We start from the raw sequence: 17,829 nt of genomic DNA on the forward strand, positions 1-17,829 counted from the left end.
TTCTATTTTGTTATATGCGTGATGCTATTTAGACTATAGTTTCTAATTATAATATTTTTCATTAGAAATTCTATTATTTGTTTAAAATCTGCCTTATAAATTTTGATAGCATTTTATTATTTAGTCATATTTAAATTCCCTTATTTCTTATATTAAATGTGCTCATTATATGGTCTCTACATGATGACACCAATATTAGCATTCTTTGGGATTTTGATACTGTTTTATTTTTGTTTTTGCTGGCTCTCACTCTTACTCACTTATGTCCTTGCTTATTTGAGATTTTTTAAAACAAGTCTCTGAACATGTTTGGAATAATTTGAAGCCTAAGGTTAAAGTGAATTCCCAGGGATAAATTTTGTTTTCTTCTGTTAGACACCGCAGGGTGTCACTATCAACTGGGAAATCTTTAAACTTTTTTTTTTTTTAATGCACAGAGATATTGTGAAGTCCAGCTCCAGACAAAAGGGAATGCACACATACGCCTAGACTTTAGATTTCAAAATGACACCATTTTAGCTATAATACAGAGGTCCTGAACATTTTGCTATTGCTACTACCATGTGGCTACCACAATTGCCTTATACCCAGAAAGCGTGTGCCTAGACATTTAAACATGGACACCAGCTGTGACAAATACTTGTGTCTCCAGGAACTTGTATGATAGTTGTGTCTGCTACAGGAAAAGGCTCCAGCTTCATTTCTGACTTCTAAACTTATGTGAATTGATTCGGGCTGCAAGGGAGTCTAAAAATGTACATTTTAGCTTTCTAATCTCTTCAATAGAAAGAGAATAAACTAAAGGTTGAGAGATCCAATCCAAATATTATCACTATTTTTCTTGTTTTCCTTCTATGTAAAGCCAAGGCAGACACAGGTTTGTATACTCACTATGCCCTTCTTTAGAATGAGATGCATTTTTTTGTACTTCACCCACTGGTGGTCTTACACTTCATGATTCTTTCTATACTTTTGATCCCAGGTGTTTTCTCCTGTTCTTCCCTAACCAGTCAAATCTGTAAGATTGACATATATACCCAAGAAAGGTACAGGCTTCAGCCTTCATTTACCCTTGTGAATTTAACTTTTCTTTTCAAATCTAGGTTTCCTGAAATTCCTTGATGTTTCTGCAAGGTCAAGTATGTATTAAAAAGATATTTAAAGTATTTTATCTGGTAGTTTTACTTGTGCTATAGGAGACATTTCTGTAATATCTGTTTGCTAAATATAGAAATATGTTCTAGGATTTTTTGGGGGGGAGTCATTTTAAAACCATTTTTATTTACTTTTTCTTTTTGATTAAAATTTATTGGGGTGACAGTAGTCAACAAAACTACATAGCTTTCAAGTGTCCAATTCTATAATACATCATCTATACATTCCATTATGTGTTCACAACCCAGAGTCAGTTCTCCTTCTATCACCATATATTTGATCCCCTTTACCCTCATCTACCACCCCCTTTCCCCTGTCCCTCTGGTAACTACTAAACTATTGTCTGTGTCTATGAGTTTTGTTTATTTGTTTGTCTTGTCTGTTCATTGTTTTCAGTTTATATACCACATATCAGTGAAATCATATGGTTCTCTGATTTTCAGTCTGACTTATTTCGCTTAGCATTATAGTCTCAAGATCCATCCATGTTGTTGCAAATGGCACTATTTCATATCTTCTTATAGCAGAAAATATAGCATATTTTCTTCTTATTCTATTGTGTATATATACCACATATTCTTTATGTAGTCATCTATCGAAGGACCCTTTGATTGTTTCCATGTCTTGGCCACCGTGAATAATGCTGCAATGAACATGGGGTACATATATCTTTATGGATAAAAGTTTTCAGATTTTTTGGGTATATAACCTGGAGAGGGATTGCTGGGTCATACGCTAATTCTAGTCTTTGTTTTTTGAGGAACATCCATACTGTTTTCCATAGAGATTATACCATTTTACATTCCCACCAACAGTGTATGAGGTAAAACTTTTGTTAATACCTACTGGCCACTCCTTCTTAGTCTCCTTTGCTGGTTCCTGTTCTTCCCAGTCTCTAAATGTTGGCATTCCCTAAGAATCAATCTTTAGTACCCTTCTTCTCTGTATTTATATTCTTTTCCTATATGGTCTTATCCAATACAGCTTCTTAAATGGGATCTATATGCTGATGACTTGCAAATTAATATATTCAGATTATACCTTTTCCTTTTGCTGCAGATTCATTTATCCAATTGCCTACATGACATCCATGTCTGGTAGTCTAGAAGACATCTCAAACATAGAAGGTCCAATCATATATCTTAATACTCTGAATTCACTCTCAAATCATTTTCTCCCTCACTTCATCTCAGTAAATAATACGCCGATTCATCCAGTTACTCATGACAAACTAAGAAAGTATCTTGATTTTTCTCTTTCCATGATCCCTAATTTCCAATCCATGAGCAAGTCCTGTCAGTTAGTTCTACCCAATGTATAACCACTTTTTAAGACGTTCCCACTGTCATAGTAGCCTAAGCCACCATCATCTCTTACCTGTATTTCAATCATAAGTGAATAAAGAATCCAATAGGTAACTAAAGGATCATAACTAGTTTATCTTCTGCTCTGTCCTTTTAACATATATTCTTTATCCATCAAAGTACCCTTTTAGGAATGTAAATTAGATAAAGTCAATTCTGGGCTAAAACCGTTAATGCCTTTCCATTTTATAGAAGGAAATAGAAGTTCCTGATATGACATGACCCCTGATTATCTCTGTGGTATTTGCTCTGTAATATATGTTGTAACTTTCCCTTTGCACGTTCCATTCTAGCTGCACTAACATTATTTCTGTTGTGTGAAAAACGAAGTCCATTTTTTGAAGCACTCCTTCCCCAGTGCTTTGATATTTCCACAGCAGTACTTCATTCTAGTCTTAAATGTCATCTTTTAGAGACATTTTCTTATTATAATATCAAAAATAACCAACCTCCCCAAATTCTTTAATATCTCATACCTATGGTTTATTTTTGGCAGTTATCACAATCTAAATATATTGTATATTTGTTAACTTTTTTTTATTACCTGCATCTCCAGATTTATTTTAGATATCAAGAGGGCAAGGTCTTCATCTCATTTTGTTCACCATTAGAGCCTGAGAGTAGACAATGCACATATTCATGTTGAATGAGAGGATGGATGAAAATAAAGACAACAGATACTTCAGTGAAGCTGCCCAGAGCCAGTGGATTATGAGGGAATAGCTATATATCACAGGAAATACCTGGGCTGAATTTACATGTTTGGAAGCCATGGGTTCATGAATCATTTATTGGACTGGGTGAAATCATTCGGGGGTTTTGTTGCCAGGATAGAACCCTGGAGAAGACAATATTTACTTTACTATATGCTTCCTACAGTTAGGAACCTTGGTTTGTTTTGTTTTCCTCACTGTAGTACCAGTACCTAGTGTAGTCATTCACATAGATGTTCAATAATTTTACTGATTTAATGAGTGAATTAATTAATTAAAATTGGAAAGAAAATCCCATAAATGGGAATATGAAGCAGTAGTTAGAGGTTTAAGAGGAGAGCCAAGATAATATGAGTTAATTGAAGCTGGTAGATTAAAGGGTTTTAAGAAGGAAGAAATAGTTGGGACTCTTAAAAATTACAGGAGAGTCAAATAAGATAAAGTCTCAGAATAATTCATTGAATTCATTGAGAAAAGTGGGAACAGATGACAACTGACCAATAACAACTAGAAAAGAGTTGTCTATATACTTGATCTATTGCCTTTCTATAAACCTAGTATGAAAATGTTCTTTCATTGCAGGTTGGCATTTCCTAGTTTTGAAGAATGTCTCTGTTTTGATATGCTTTTGATAATAATATGTCTGCAATTCTCCTTTGGCTTCATGCTCTGAGTCATGTTATGAATACATTGATGCCACGCTATCATGAAAGAAAACTAATAATAATTTATTAAGATCCTAATTAAGCATTTGAAAAGGCAGTATGAAATAACCATTTAGAAATTAATGAGATGATCTATTACTACTGAATGTCAAAGAATGGAAAATTTGTGAATAAGTCTCCAAATGTCTTTCCAATAGTACAAGTGGAGAATTACGAGAGAGTTAGGGAATCTCAGGAGGAGACCACATAAGTACAACTGTTCTAAATTTACTCAAGGACACAAAACTAAACAGAAATGAGGTGGTTACTTAGAGCTGACTCCAGTGCAACAATCATGACAAGATTTTCGCAGGGTATCTAGGTCCCTTACAGAACACAGTTGCCACAGTCTTTACAAAGGTAAGAATATGCTGGGCATAGGAAAAGAGCCGAATATTGGCTACACCGCTACTCCTTTAGACCCAGGCTTACAATATGATTCTAAAAACTGTATACTAGGAGTTCATGTGCTTCTCTGTAAGGGGTTGTTGATAAACCCCTGTCTCTTCTAGTTCTGAAATCAAACTCAGCAGCAGAGAGACCCACACCCTTCCAGAGATGACAGTAGTAGCATCAGGGGTTCGATCTCTGCATTACACCTGTCTATCCTTTTTACTGGGGTAGTTACTAGGAGAAATCCTCAGTATCCTTAGATGACAGAGAGCATGTCTGCACTGAGTATATCTTTAGTCAGCGGCTACATACACATAATCAAACAAATATTTTCAATTCTGGATTGAAATGTTATATTTCATTTACCCTCTGTTTTAATTTATATGTGCATTATAAAAATAAGGCCAGCTTGTTATAAACATCAAATAAATTGAACATGTACAAAACAAAAAACTAAGAATCCTATCTTAGCCCTCCCCGCTATTTAACATCACTCTCCTAGTATTGCCACTGATAATGGTTTGGGCTTTATATTCCATATATCTGTATACACCCAATCACATACACATCTCTATGAAGGCCATTTACTCTATATAGGCCACGCCCTTAGAAGTCTGTTTCATATCTCCTTTTCTCTAATTTCCGGGATTTTTTTCCCTATGTTGAGTCGTTGGCTGGGAGATGCGCATAAGCTGTGTAGCCCTAAAACATGTTGTGATAAAGCTCACAGCTGGGACTGTTGCTCAGTTTTACTCCCTGAAGTCACATATATGAGAAGCACATTTTCATAGCTACCTCACACTTTCAGTACAAGTAGCCAGAAAAATCCTTTTAGAAAGTACATCAGATCATGTCCCTTCTCTAGTCAAAACTCCACAAGCTCCTCATGTGATGAGGAATAAAAGCTAAATTCACACAACCGCCTCAGTGCCCTCTGTGACCGACCCCTCACTTCCCATCTCCCCTCCTTACCTCTGCAATATCACATCCTACTTTCCTTCCTCGGCCACTCCATCCCAGAAACTCCAGAGACACTGTGTTCCCACAATATACCAGGCAAGATCAAGCTTCTGGCTTCCGACCTCATGGAAAAAATTGATGCAATCACAAAAGACTTGCGCTAGCTGTTCTCTCTCTTTGGGACGCTCTTTTCCCGGATATCCCCGTGGCTCATTTTTTGACCTCTTTCAAGTCTGTGGCCACCTATGACATTCTTGGTGAGATCTATCTTGGTTACTCTGTTTAAAACAGTATTCTTAACCTTGACATTCCTGATCCTCTAACCTAGTTCTGCTTTTTATTTTTTTTATTTCCTTAGCATTTTTCATATGCAAGATTGTGTATATTGTATGTGTGATGTCTGTCCTTCCTCATGTGAATGTAAGCTCTACAAGGACAGGAATTTACTCAGTGCAGCCCCAGAGCTAAGAAGAGTGCCTAGTAATAGTAGCTATTCGGTGGACCATTGAAGAATAAGTAGATGAACAAGTGAATATACACACATATTTAAAAGTTAGTGTAGCAAAGGACATTAGCATGTCAGCCTGTTAGGCTCCATCAATTATCTGCTTTAAGTAAGGCTAATAATTATAACTGCAATGATAAGGAATACCTAAAACCTATTCTACATGGTTGCTATGAGGGTTCAGTTAGCAACCAGGTAATAACTGTAGAGAGCACAAAATAGTGCTTGAAACATATTAATTGGTTAATTAATATTATATGTTACTATTTTTGTATTATATATAGACTTTTAGTAAAAATGGAATCACTATATACCGGGGGTGCCAAAAAAATGTATACGTACGTGGACACTTTGGTCAACATTTCTCAAGCAGTAGTTCTCCGTAATCAAGTGTCTGGATGCTGGTAACCACTTTGAGTACCTCTTGTAATTGCAGAAGTCAAACGTGACTTGTATTCATCTTTTGGTATTGGTATATATTGAATATTACAAGTTTAATACAGTTTTCTTAAACATTTTTTTTGGCACCCTCTGTATATTATTTATACTACTTGATTTTTGAACTTAACAAAATACCATTTTTTTCTTTCTAAATAGCACGTACTGATTTCATTCATTCATTCAACAAATATCTTGATGTGCTTACTTTGTGCTTTCGTAGCACTTATATTCTACCTATTCTTTCTTTCTATGACTGCATAATATTCTCTAATACTTACTTGTACTTATTGAATCATTTTCCGAAAAAAATATTTTGAGTGGTCTCTAATTTTTCTTAGTATATATATATACTTTCCTTGCATCATAATTTAACAAAAATTGAAATTAAACATTGTAATAATAGTCTGCCTTTCCATATACTTTAAATAGGACATGCCTTTAAAGCCATAGCTTATAGTATTTCAAAGATATTTGAAATATTTATCTGTCCCTCTAAAGAAATAATTTAATTGTGATATCTATTTTAAAAGCCACTATATGTATATATTCAGTATATACAAGTTATTTTGTCTGGTCCATCCGTCCTCAATAGAGAACTGTTCTTCTTTTCCCTCCAAGCTAATAGTTTCTGCAAAATTGTCATGTTCTTACTCTTCAAGTGTCTCTCATTTCAGTCAGAGGAAAAGCCCCATTCTACCGAGGACCCCTCCAGGGTGACACCTAATTTGTCCTCAGATAACATCTGACTCAAACAAGAAAAGCCAAGTCCTACCTGAAATGTTGCACTTGAGATCACAGAGGGTGATGTCAATCCCACTTCAGTGACAATAACTAAAGAAGTAAGACTTGTGAGGAATCAGCTGTCTTGTTTCTGAGTCCATAGACATATTTGTTTTAGGTAAAGAAAGGCAATAAAACTCACCCAAAGACAAAACAAGTTAAAAGCCAGAGAGAGTCCTGAAAATATTTGAGTTCCTGATTCTAATGGATTTTAAGTTCTAACTGCATCCTGTCAAACTGGTGTATAATTCCTGTGTATAAGTTATTTAAAACCTTTCTTGTCAAAATTGCTTCTTTTTCCTAAGGCACTTCACATTTGGTTTCTGTAACTTACACACAGAGGAATCAAATGTATGCCATACGTCTTGCTATAATTCAGGATATTAAAATTAAGGCAGGAATAGGGATTTATATCCTCCCTATATCCAAAAGATAATGAAAATGGAAACATACTCTTCTGTGTGCTTACAGCCAAACATAAGGAATTGTGTTTTTTTTTTTGCTCATCCTATTGGATATCTGATGTATAGTCTTCAACAAAGGACACCATTAGTAGGATGAGAACCATGCTCATATCATAGGGATTAATAAAGCTACACTTCAACTCTCAGGAGAGAATCAGTTAAAAGGTTTTAATTTAACACTGTATGTGTATGTATCTACAGGAGAGCTGTTCATAAGAAATGTATGATAATGTTATACTAATTAAAGACATTCCAATGATATATCATAGTGTTAGAAAACATGTTATGAGATATAAATTACTGAAGAGGGACAAGAATATGTTTTAGGGTTTAGATTCTGCCCTTGCCATCTTTTGAGAACTTTCCTCTCCAGTCAGGCAGGTTATAACGTTTCTGTTTTGTTGGAGCCTAGGGGCTAGGATTGGGCTTCCTAATGAGAAACCTTTTCTTCATGAGGCCTTTTCCTGTCCCCCAGGTAATTAATCACACACTCTTCAGAAGAAATTGCTTGAAACAATCCCTTTCTGATCCACTACTATCACCACCAGTTATAACTAAATATAATAGAAATGTCTCCAACAAAACTGATGTTGGTAAGAGATGTTTTGTTTCTAGAAGATTAGACAATTCAGTCACCCTGTATTTTATGATAATAATAACTATCTGCTTACTGTTAGCATCTAAGCCTTACTGCATTTCTGGTTCAGCGTTCAGGCAAGCCTCTCAACCGCCTTTTCCTCTAGGGAAGTGAACAACTCTCTAGAAAGTCTTCTGAAATTTTATTTAAGTTATTCTGGAATAATGCTTTTTAAACTTTAATGTGCAGATGAACTGCTCCGGGATCTTGTAAACATGCACATTCCATTTCTGAAGGTATAGAAGGGAGCTTGAAATTCTGCCAAGTGGTGTTGATGCTGCTGGTCTACAGATGGTACTTTGGAAAATTCTAGAAAATTTCTTATTTATTGGTCCTGTATTTACACTGGTCATATGTACAGTGCTCTAATATAATGTCAAATGCCACAAACTTTTCATTGTATCTCTCCTTTACAGAACAGTACCTACCTCTCTGCCCCACACTTGTTTTGCTTGTTTATTTGTTTGTTTTAAGTGACATCATATAATGTTAAATTATAACCTTTTAACTGATTCCCTCCTGAGAATTGAAATGTAACTTGATTAATCCCTATGATATGAGCAGGGTTCTGATCCCACTAATGGTGTCCTTCGTTGAAGATTACACATCAGATATCCAATAGTGTTGCGGAAAACGGTGGAGACCGGGAGACTCAAGCAGCATGCAGAGATCAGGGAGAACACAGCTTTATTACCCCGGTGGGCTCAGCAGGATTGTTCCCAAAGACTGAGCACTTACTGGGGGCGGGCGCTTTGTTTTAGGGTTAGGCCTCCAGGTTTGGGGGGATTCACACCATTGCTATTGCAGCGCTAGGGATTGGTTAAATCTGGCCAGGGTGCCGGGGAGGTCCGTCCCTAAGAGCTGTGATCGCTCAACACTGTTTTGATGGGAAAGCCTCTAACTGCTGTGCTCACAGGAAAACTGCTCCCATAAGATATCGGAGGAGGGAGGGGAACGGACCCCTCCTAGCGGCTGTGCTCGCAGGAAAAAACCGTCCCAACAATAGGATGAGCCAAGAAAATCAATTCCTTATGTGTGGCTGTAAGTGCACAGAAGAGCATGTTTCCATTATGCATTATCTTTTGGATATAATTTAGATCTTCCCATGAACTTGCAAAATGGAACAATTGCAAATAAACATTCCTAACTTATGTGTTGTTGCATGTTTACATTTGTTTTTTCCCAATCTAAAGTTGTACAAATAACCCAATATATTTTTTTTTCTTTTCTTTTTTTCTTTTTCTATAGAGACAATTGTCTTGTATAAGTAGGACTTCAAAAAATGTCATTCACTGATCAAGTGACTATAATAATGGTGCCATCTCTTTTAAGGCAAAATATATTCTTTTTTGTTTTGAAGTCCTATCCTTGGACAACATATATTAGAATGTTAGATGCAGCCCATTGTTAGCCAGAAGTCTGTACACAAAGGGATAATCAAAAGACATGCTTTCTATTGATGAGCACATGTTAGCCATATAATGCCTTTGCCCCAAGGAATTGATAACAGGATGTAGAATTTAGCTCTTCTAGGTCACTTTGAATCTAACCCAAGTTGGTTGTGATTCATACTGCAAACATCAACAGCTATCCTAGGACTAATGTGACATATAGAAATGGTCTCAGTCTAGTTCACTCGCAGCAAGTACCCACACCATGAAACTCATCACCATCATTAGCACCCTTGTAGGCAGCACTGAGAGTCTAAATCATTTTGAAACTGAATGTCAGACATCCCTAGAGATGAGCCCTGCAACAATAAGTCAGGTTCCTCAGAGGCTCGTTATGAGGAAAACTGTTTCACTCTTGTGCAGCATCTGCTCTCTAAATAATACAATTAGATCTCCAGGGCAATTTATGTGGGCCACTAAACTGGCCATAAAATATCATAAAAATCATAACATATTATTAGTTCTTCCCGCTTAACACGCATAAACACCTATTACAGGTAGAAACTGTGGTACTGAGGAAGACCTCCTGCTAATGACATTAGATCTTAGGAAGAACAAATGACAGGGCTTGCCCTTGAAGTAGACAATGTAGTTTCAGTCAGAATCCTGACCTGTTAATAGTTCCTGGTTTTTAACTGCTGGTTTTTATAAATAATAAGTTGTGGTATGTCTTTCTAGTAAAGCTGTGTACTGATTTAATTGGAAACTGCACAATACCTCTGACCCTTTTTATCTAATGCCAATTATTCACATTTACAAGCAATGTATGTGTAATTTATATAATTCAGTAAATATAACCATGGCATGTAATGATTTCTCAATAATGCCTTATTAGCAATAACTGTCGTTTAAAAATCTAGTGCAAAAATCACATACCTCAGTGGAAAGGAGTCTCTCGAACACCTTAGGCATCTCGGCAGCAATGTGAATTTTCTAAATGCAGGAAGATGGATTTACCTCCATGCTACGGTGAGAAGCAGTTCTGTTTTCCTGCATGCTCCATACCTTCAGTGTGGGGTAGAAAGAATGAGCCATACACTTGTCTAGGCACCCTCAATTATAGATTAATCAATTAAAGGAACCAGGCTATCACTATAAAAGTAGAGTATTCTGTCATTTGGCCATTTTACAATCCAAAAACATGTTTTATGTTGTCATTAACATACTTGTTTGAGGAGAGACAATTAAACCTAGCATAAAAACACGATGGAGCAAGCAACAATAACAACAACAATTACTACAAAAATTTTGTGCTTACCCCTAACAAAGTAGAAACTAGTTTGAGTATTTCTGAAAGGTGATTCTCAAGTGTTAAACTTTTAAAAATTAGAGACTTATGTTTTGCTTCTTTGCCTCTTACCTTGCTCATCAAAGCCATTTTTTTTTATTCTAAAACATTTCAAACATATAGAAAAACAATAGAAAAAAATATAGCATACATTCATGTATTTGCTACCAAGGTTAAGCAGATATTAACATTTGTAGTATTTGCCTAAAATAAAAATAAAATTACAGGTACATGAAAGTCCACATTTCTATTTTCTGTCTCTTCATCTTTCCTCACAGAGGCAGTTGGTGTAAATCATTGATATGCAATCTTTTTCACTTTTATTCCATTTCTATAAACCAAAACAATTTATACTATCATAGTCTATATTTTAAGAATTCACAACAATGTTCTGTTTTTAACTTTTTTGTTTTTGCCCTTCACTTCATATTTTTGAGACTTGGTAATGTTAGTATATGTAGCTCTAGTTCAGTCATGTTCACCGTTATATAACATGCCGTTGGATGAATAAATGGTGGACATCACAGCTTTATTTTAGTGTGATCCTACAGAAGAATAATTAGGTTAGTTCTCTCTTCTACTAAAGCAAGTAATGTTTCAATGAACATCATAATATATGTCTCCTCAGGTGTAATTGTGGGATTTTCTCTAGAATAGAGACCTATGAGGGATGCTGCTAATAATAGTTTTTGAGCATATTCAAATGTATGTATTGCCAAATTGTTTTCCAAAGTTTTTGTAGCAGTTAACACTCCCAAGAGCAGCAGTTCCCATGTTGCTTTATTCTATTTTTTTAATTGAAAATATAACTGTAAAATGGAATCACTTTTTTTTTTTTCCATTTTTCTTTCCCTGAAATGCCAATGAAGACTTTGATCATCATTTCACATTTTCATTAGCCATTAGGGTTGTTTTTCCATATCCAATTATTATTTTTATTTACTTGTTTGGCTCTTTCATTTTTATTTGCAATAGTCTCTGTATTCCAACTGATCATTTCAAATCAAATTACTTGTTATTCTCTTAATGTGAAGCTTTTCTAAAAGATGATCTCAGTTAATCTAATTTTTATATGTGGAATATAAAAACCAAAATAAATGAACAAACAAAACAGAAACAGACTCAGATACAGAGAACAAGCTGTTGTTTATGGATGGGAGGGGTTAAGGAGCTGGTAAAAAAAGGTGAAGGGATTAGGAAGTACAAATTGATAGTTACAAGATAGTCACATGGATGTATAGTACAGTATGTGGAATGTAGTCAATATTTTGTAAACCTATGTATAGTGTAAGGTGGGTACTAGATTTATTGGCGAGATCACTTCATAAATTATATAAATATCTAACCACTGCACTGTACAACTGAAAAAATACAAAATAATACTGAACGTCAACTATAGTTTAAAAAATAGTCACGGGGATGTAAAGTACCACATGGGGAATATAGTCAATATTTTAATAACTATGTACAGTGTCAGATGGGTAATAGACTTATTGGGTTTATCACTTTGTGAGGCATATGTCTAATCACTATGTTATTTTGTATACCTGAAGCTAATGAAATAAATAAGTAAATAAATAAATAATAAAATAAATTAAAACATGTTTTAAGCACTTAAAATCTTTACTTATCCCCTGGGGTTGAGGGGAAAAGGTATAGGGGGCAAGCTTTGAGTCCTAACGTTCAGCAAAACTTCTTTACTATTCTGTTCACACTTCTATTTCCCCCAAAATCCCACTTATTGGAGCAGAGTTGCTGTCTCTTTTTCTACTTGACCACCCTCTTTTTCACTTTCACCTGTCTTTCTCTTTCTTCCCCTTCTGTGTTTCCCATTCAGAACCAATTATTGATGGCTATTGTCTTCTCAACACAAGCATATTTTCACCTTCTCTTCCTCTAGAAACATTTTGCCACTTCTAATATTAGTGAATCCTTTCAATTACCTCCCCTACTCATTAATTGGAAGCTGCAGGGCCCAGAGTCCTAGGTGTAGGTGGAACAGCCTGGGCATCGTAGAAACAAAATACTCATGTTGATTATTCTCCTTGTCACATTCTAATTACAAATTTTCCCATCTTTATTCTGAATTTATACTGTCCAGCTTTGTTATATCTCTGCTTGAAATTATTTTGTTCATCTCGCTACTTTTATAAATTCTGCCTTATAATACAGCTAATGATATTAATAATATTACTGGGTTTCAACTGTAGCTGTCACATGTGTATATACTAGTCAAATACATTATATGCATTCCAATTCGTATCCTCTTTTATATGCAATATTTTTAATGTCCCTTTTTATTGATCATTTTCTTAATATTTTACAAGAGGTAAACTTCATCTATCACTACTTTATATCTGCCACTATGTCATATATGAACTGGACGATATTTCCATCCCTGGGAACCATTGCTTTCCTCATGAGAATTCAAACCTTTCAATTCTACATGCAAATAATTAAACTACTGATTCTCTAAAAAAAATTATTTAAAATAATTTGCCAAATTAATAAGTCTATATTAATATTGAAGATTGGGGTATATATTAATATCCAGCTTACGTTTCTACCTAGTTCTTTCTAAATTTATAAAGCATAAATTTGTCTATGTTAGACATTGATTAAAACTCAGTACAATTTTAAAAATATTTTCTCCATGTTAAGGAAATAGAATGGCAGGTATCATGTATTTATACTAACTTGTTTCAAATGAAAAAGTATGATTTACTCGAATAGTTTCTTTCCATCTGTGATGATTTCCAGGATCATATTATTTTCATAATTAGTAATTATTATAAGAATTTGTCTTGATTTGGACATACAATTTGCTATAGCCTGTCTTTTTGCCACCTATTCAAAAGGTGTTGCCAAACAAATTAAAGACAAGGTCAATGTTACAGAGACATTCCTTTTTAACATACTAAGAAGAATTTTAAAATAATCTCACTATGACATTTCCCTCTTTAAACCTTTTAATGACTACAGGTCACCTGCAACATAATGTTTAAGGTCCCTAACATGATATACAGCATGTGTCAGTCTCTAACCTTCACCACATTCCCATTCCTAATTTCCTAACATTTCGTTACACTTTATTTAATGACAGAAATAAATGTGATGTAATTGCTGACACATGCTATAATTTCTTCTCTTGCTAACTGATCTTACTCTTCCTTCTGTGGGGAATAACATGAATTTGTTTGTTTGCTGGTCTAATTCATACATATCTAAATATTCGGTTCAAATATCAATTGACAAATCCAAGAAGACTTTTTTATCAAGTGCTTTTGAAGCTGAAATAGGTTTCCTGGTTATTTTGTCCCAACTTATGCCAATATATTTCTCTCATAATATCTTAATTCTTCTTGACACATGTACGAGGTCTGACAATTACAATCACAAACTCATCCTAGAAAAATTGCTACATACCTCATTACTGAATATCACTACGGTCATCTTCCAAGTACTCCCCTTGGGAAGCTATGCACTGATGCCAGCGCCTAGTCCACCCTTCAAAGCAATTTTTGAACTCTTTTTCTGGAGCGGCCATCAGAGCTGTCGTCATATTACCCTTGATGTCCTGAATGTCAGCCAAATGTCTTCCTTTCAATATTTCCTTTATCTTCGGGTAAAGAAAGAAGTCATTGGGGGGCCAGATCAGGTGAGTAGAGAGGGTGTTCCAATACAGCTACTTGTTTACTGCCTAAAAACTCCCTCACAGACTGTGCCGTGTGAGCTGGTGCATTGTTGTGATGCAAGAGCTCCTTTGCAACCATTTTTGCACACACCTTTCTCATGCCCAGATTTTCAGTTAAGATTATCCTATTTTTCTATTGATGTTTACTTGGTCTGCTATGCTTCTCACAGTCAGCCAATGATTTTGATGCAGAATTCGAAGACTTTTTGCAATATTTGCATCAGTTCTGCTCGTTACTGGCCGTCCTGACCTCTCTTCATCAGTGACACATTCTCTCCCCTCAGAAAAAGTTTAATCCATTTGTACGCTGCTGTTTTCTTCATGGCATTATCCCCATAAACTTGGACTAACATGCCCCTGATTTCACTTCCACTCTTGCCAAGTTAAACAAGAAATTTAATGTTTGTTTGTTGCTCTAGTTCAAGCTCAGACATTCTTGCAATGGCACAAAAGAACACCCAACAACCATATGAGCACCACTCAGCAAGACACCGCCACACGTTAACATGAACACAGCTGTGAGACATTGATATCCCAAGGTTATGAAACCTTACTGAGCTGTTTGTACAGTGTTGCCAATGTAAGTGCATGGTGGCAAGTTCACAAACTTAATTGTCAGACCTCATACAAATTCTACTAATTTTAAGTTGCTGTTTTTCTCAAGTGTCTGATAATACTAGTTCCTCCTTAACAGTGCGACATACACACTGTTCTCTTGTATGTCTACTAGGCTTACTGACTGGTGGAGAGGTGAGAGATCCACTATTAAGCTGGGGTCACCTAATGTTCTGAAAGTGAAAGAGTTCGTTTTAAGAGCAGTGACAGTCATACCTAGAGCTCTCAGAGGGATTTCTCTTTGAAGGAAAACCTGAAGGGTAAATACCTTGCAGCAACATGGGGAAAGGAATGGAAATGTTAACTGTGCCTATATAGATTTTCATTCCATACTCCAGTTTTTCGTCCCATCTCTAATTTAAAGCTTTTTTTCTACTAAGTTTTCCAAGGCCTAAACCTTTCTTTAGGATTCGCAGTGCAGATTGTGGATCAATATAATATACTCTTTTTTATATGTTGGCAATACTTTTAATAGATTCAGTAGGGAAAGGAGTTTAACAACAGTTTAAAATCTTGAACCAGAAATCTATAAACCTTTTTTTAGAAAGTACTCTTCAATTCAGGTCATTTAGAATCCAAAAGGAGTATCCCTAAAGGCAAAATTTACATAATTTAATTTCAACAATAAACAAGATTAAAAGGGAACAAAAAATTCAGTAGATACTTCAGATTACCAAATATTAAAACGTATATCTTTTAGATGGCTGATTCCCAGAATTGGTTTCCATTTAAACAGTTGTCATCTATAGCTTCTTATTTCTGCTAGTAATGGTTTCCATGTGTACATTTTCTATCTTGAGATTTCATCCTGAAACGTAACATGAAATGGTGTAAAGAACACGAGGCCAACAGCCGTGAGACTGGGTACTAATTTTGGATTTACCTAGCAGTTGTGGGATTATGATCACAATATTTCAGCTTTCAGAACCTCAGGTTCTTCCATCATGAGATGAGAGGTTGCGCTGGTGAAATCTGTTTCCTTCAGGGTCTGTGATTCTGTAGTTTAAATAGAACATTTTTTTTCTCTTCTAAATACATTTTTGCAAAAAAAATAATAATAATAATGTAATTATTATTTCTACTGAATAGAATAAAAAATTTCATATGAGTCTACTCACTTCTCTCTTCCTAAACTACTGTTATCTTGGTCCAAGGCACTGAATATGGATTCCTGACTCCATAGCACCGTGTTTTCCTGAAAATAAGACCTAGCCGGACCATCAGCTCTAGTGCGTCTTTTGGAGCAAAAATTAATATAAGACCTGGTCTTATTTTAATATAGTATAAGACCAGGTTTATAATATAATGTAATATAATATAATATAATATAATACCGGGTCTTATATTAATTTTTGCTCTGAAAGACACATTAGAGCTGATGGTCCAGCTAAGTCTTATTTTCGGGGAAACACAGCATTAGAAGAGAGCTTCTTGAGCTGCAAATCAAATTATGTCACTCCCCTACTAAAAATCTTCACTGATACTTAGAATAAATTCCAAGTCATTACCAAGACCTATTAGCCCATGATCTAGACCCTGCCTAATTTTTCATCGTTATCTCAGCCAATTTGTTTGTTGAAACCATAGTGGTCACTTTCTTTCCTTGAACGTGCCAAATTCTTTCCTAGCTCTGCTGTTCTTTTTTGCCAAAACCTCTCTTACCGATTTTACTGGGCTAGCTCCTTCAAGACTCAGCTGGAAAGACGTTTTCTCATAAAATACCTTATTATTATTCTCTCTCCGTCTCCATTGTTGCCTTGATCACTCTTCACAGTTAATGATTTATTTGTTTGGTGAGGGCAGGCAACAAGTCTCTCACATTGATCACTATATCCCTTCTTCCTTGTATCATGTGTGGAACACAAGTGCTTGATACATATTTGATGAAAGAGGAAAAGACATGAAAAAGAATGATTTTTGTATAAAACATGCTATTGAAAGGAATTTTATTTCAGAAAAATGACAACTGGCTTTATGGAGGAAAATCAACTCTTGTACAAAGAAATAAAGAAAATAAGTTACAAAATTACATTTCTTAACTTATATATTCTTACAGTATAACTGCATTAACTCAAGCATGTTGTATTCTGATTTTCAAGCCTGACCTTCCTTGAAATTGGAAACATGTTTAGAATAATTTATGCATCAAGAAAAGAGTACAGTGATCTAGTGTTGCAAGGCCCCAGAGGGCAGAGTATAAAGTAAAATATTCATGAAGCTTAAGTGCAAGAGACATCAGATTGTTCGTGGTATTTTAACACTGTTTCCGTACAAGGGAGTTGTAAAATGAAGAATATGAGAGAAGATAAATATTTAGAACAATAAAGAGGACCTATAAAGTGAATTCTCGCCTCTCCAGTTTTGTAGCTATTGCCCTCCCAAGTATGTGTGGGTGTATATGTTCCCCTATTGGGTCATATTAGAAGTTTCTGTATAATCATTATGAAAATTAATATTAAGAATTAATAGAGAATTGGCTAATTCTATATGGATTAGCCTCTGATTTTCATTTACATTTTGTCATTTGAAATTTAGATGCTTTTCCTTCATTATTTTGTATGAAAAAGAAAAGAGGGGCATAATGTCATAATAATTGTATACGTTTTGTAAGGAATTTGGGGTTCCTCTGGATGAAACATAGCCTTTCTTTTCTTATCATCCACGT

At 35.1% G+C, this 17,829-nt stretch overlaps 1 protein-coding gene across 3 annotated transcripts in view; it reads left to right on the top strand.

Annotated features, from left to right (window-relative positions):
• GRID2 (glutamate ionotropic receptor delta type subunit 2) overlaps positions 1-17,829 on the top strand; it is a 1,331,224-nt gene that overhangs the window by 899,259 nt on the left and 414,136 nt on the right. The window lies entirely within an intron of this gene.

This window comes from Rhinolophus sinicus, chromosome 1, assembly GCF_057876585.1.
Source record: "Rhinolophus sinicus isolate RSI-liver-muscle chromosome 1, RSI-T2T, whole genome shotgun sequence".
Classification (NCBI taxonomy): Eukaryota; Metazoa; Chordata; class Mammalia; order Chiroptera; family Rhinolophidae; genus Rhinolophus; species Rhinolophus sinicus.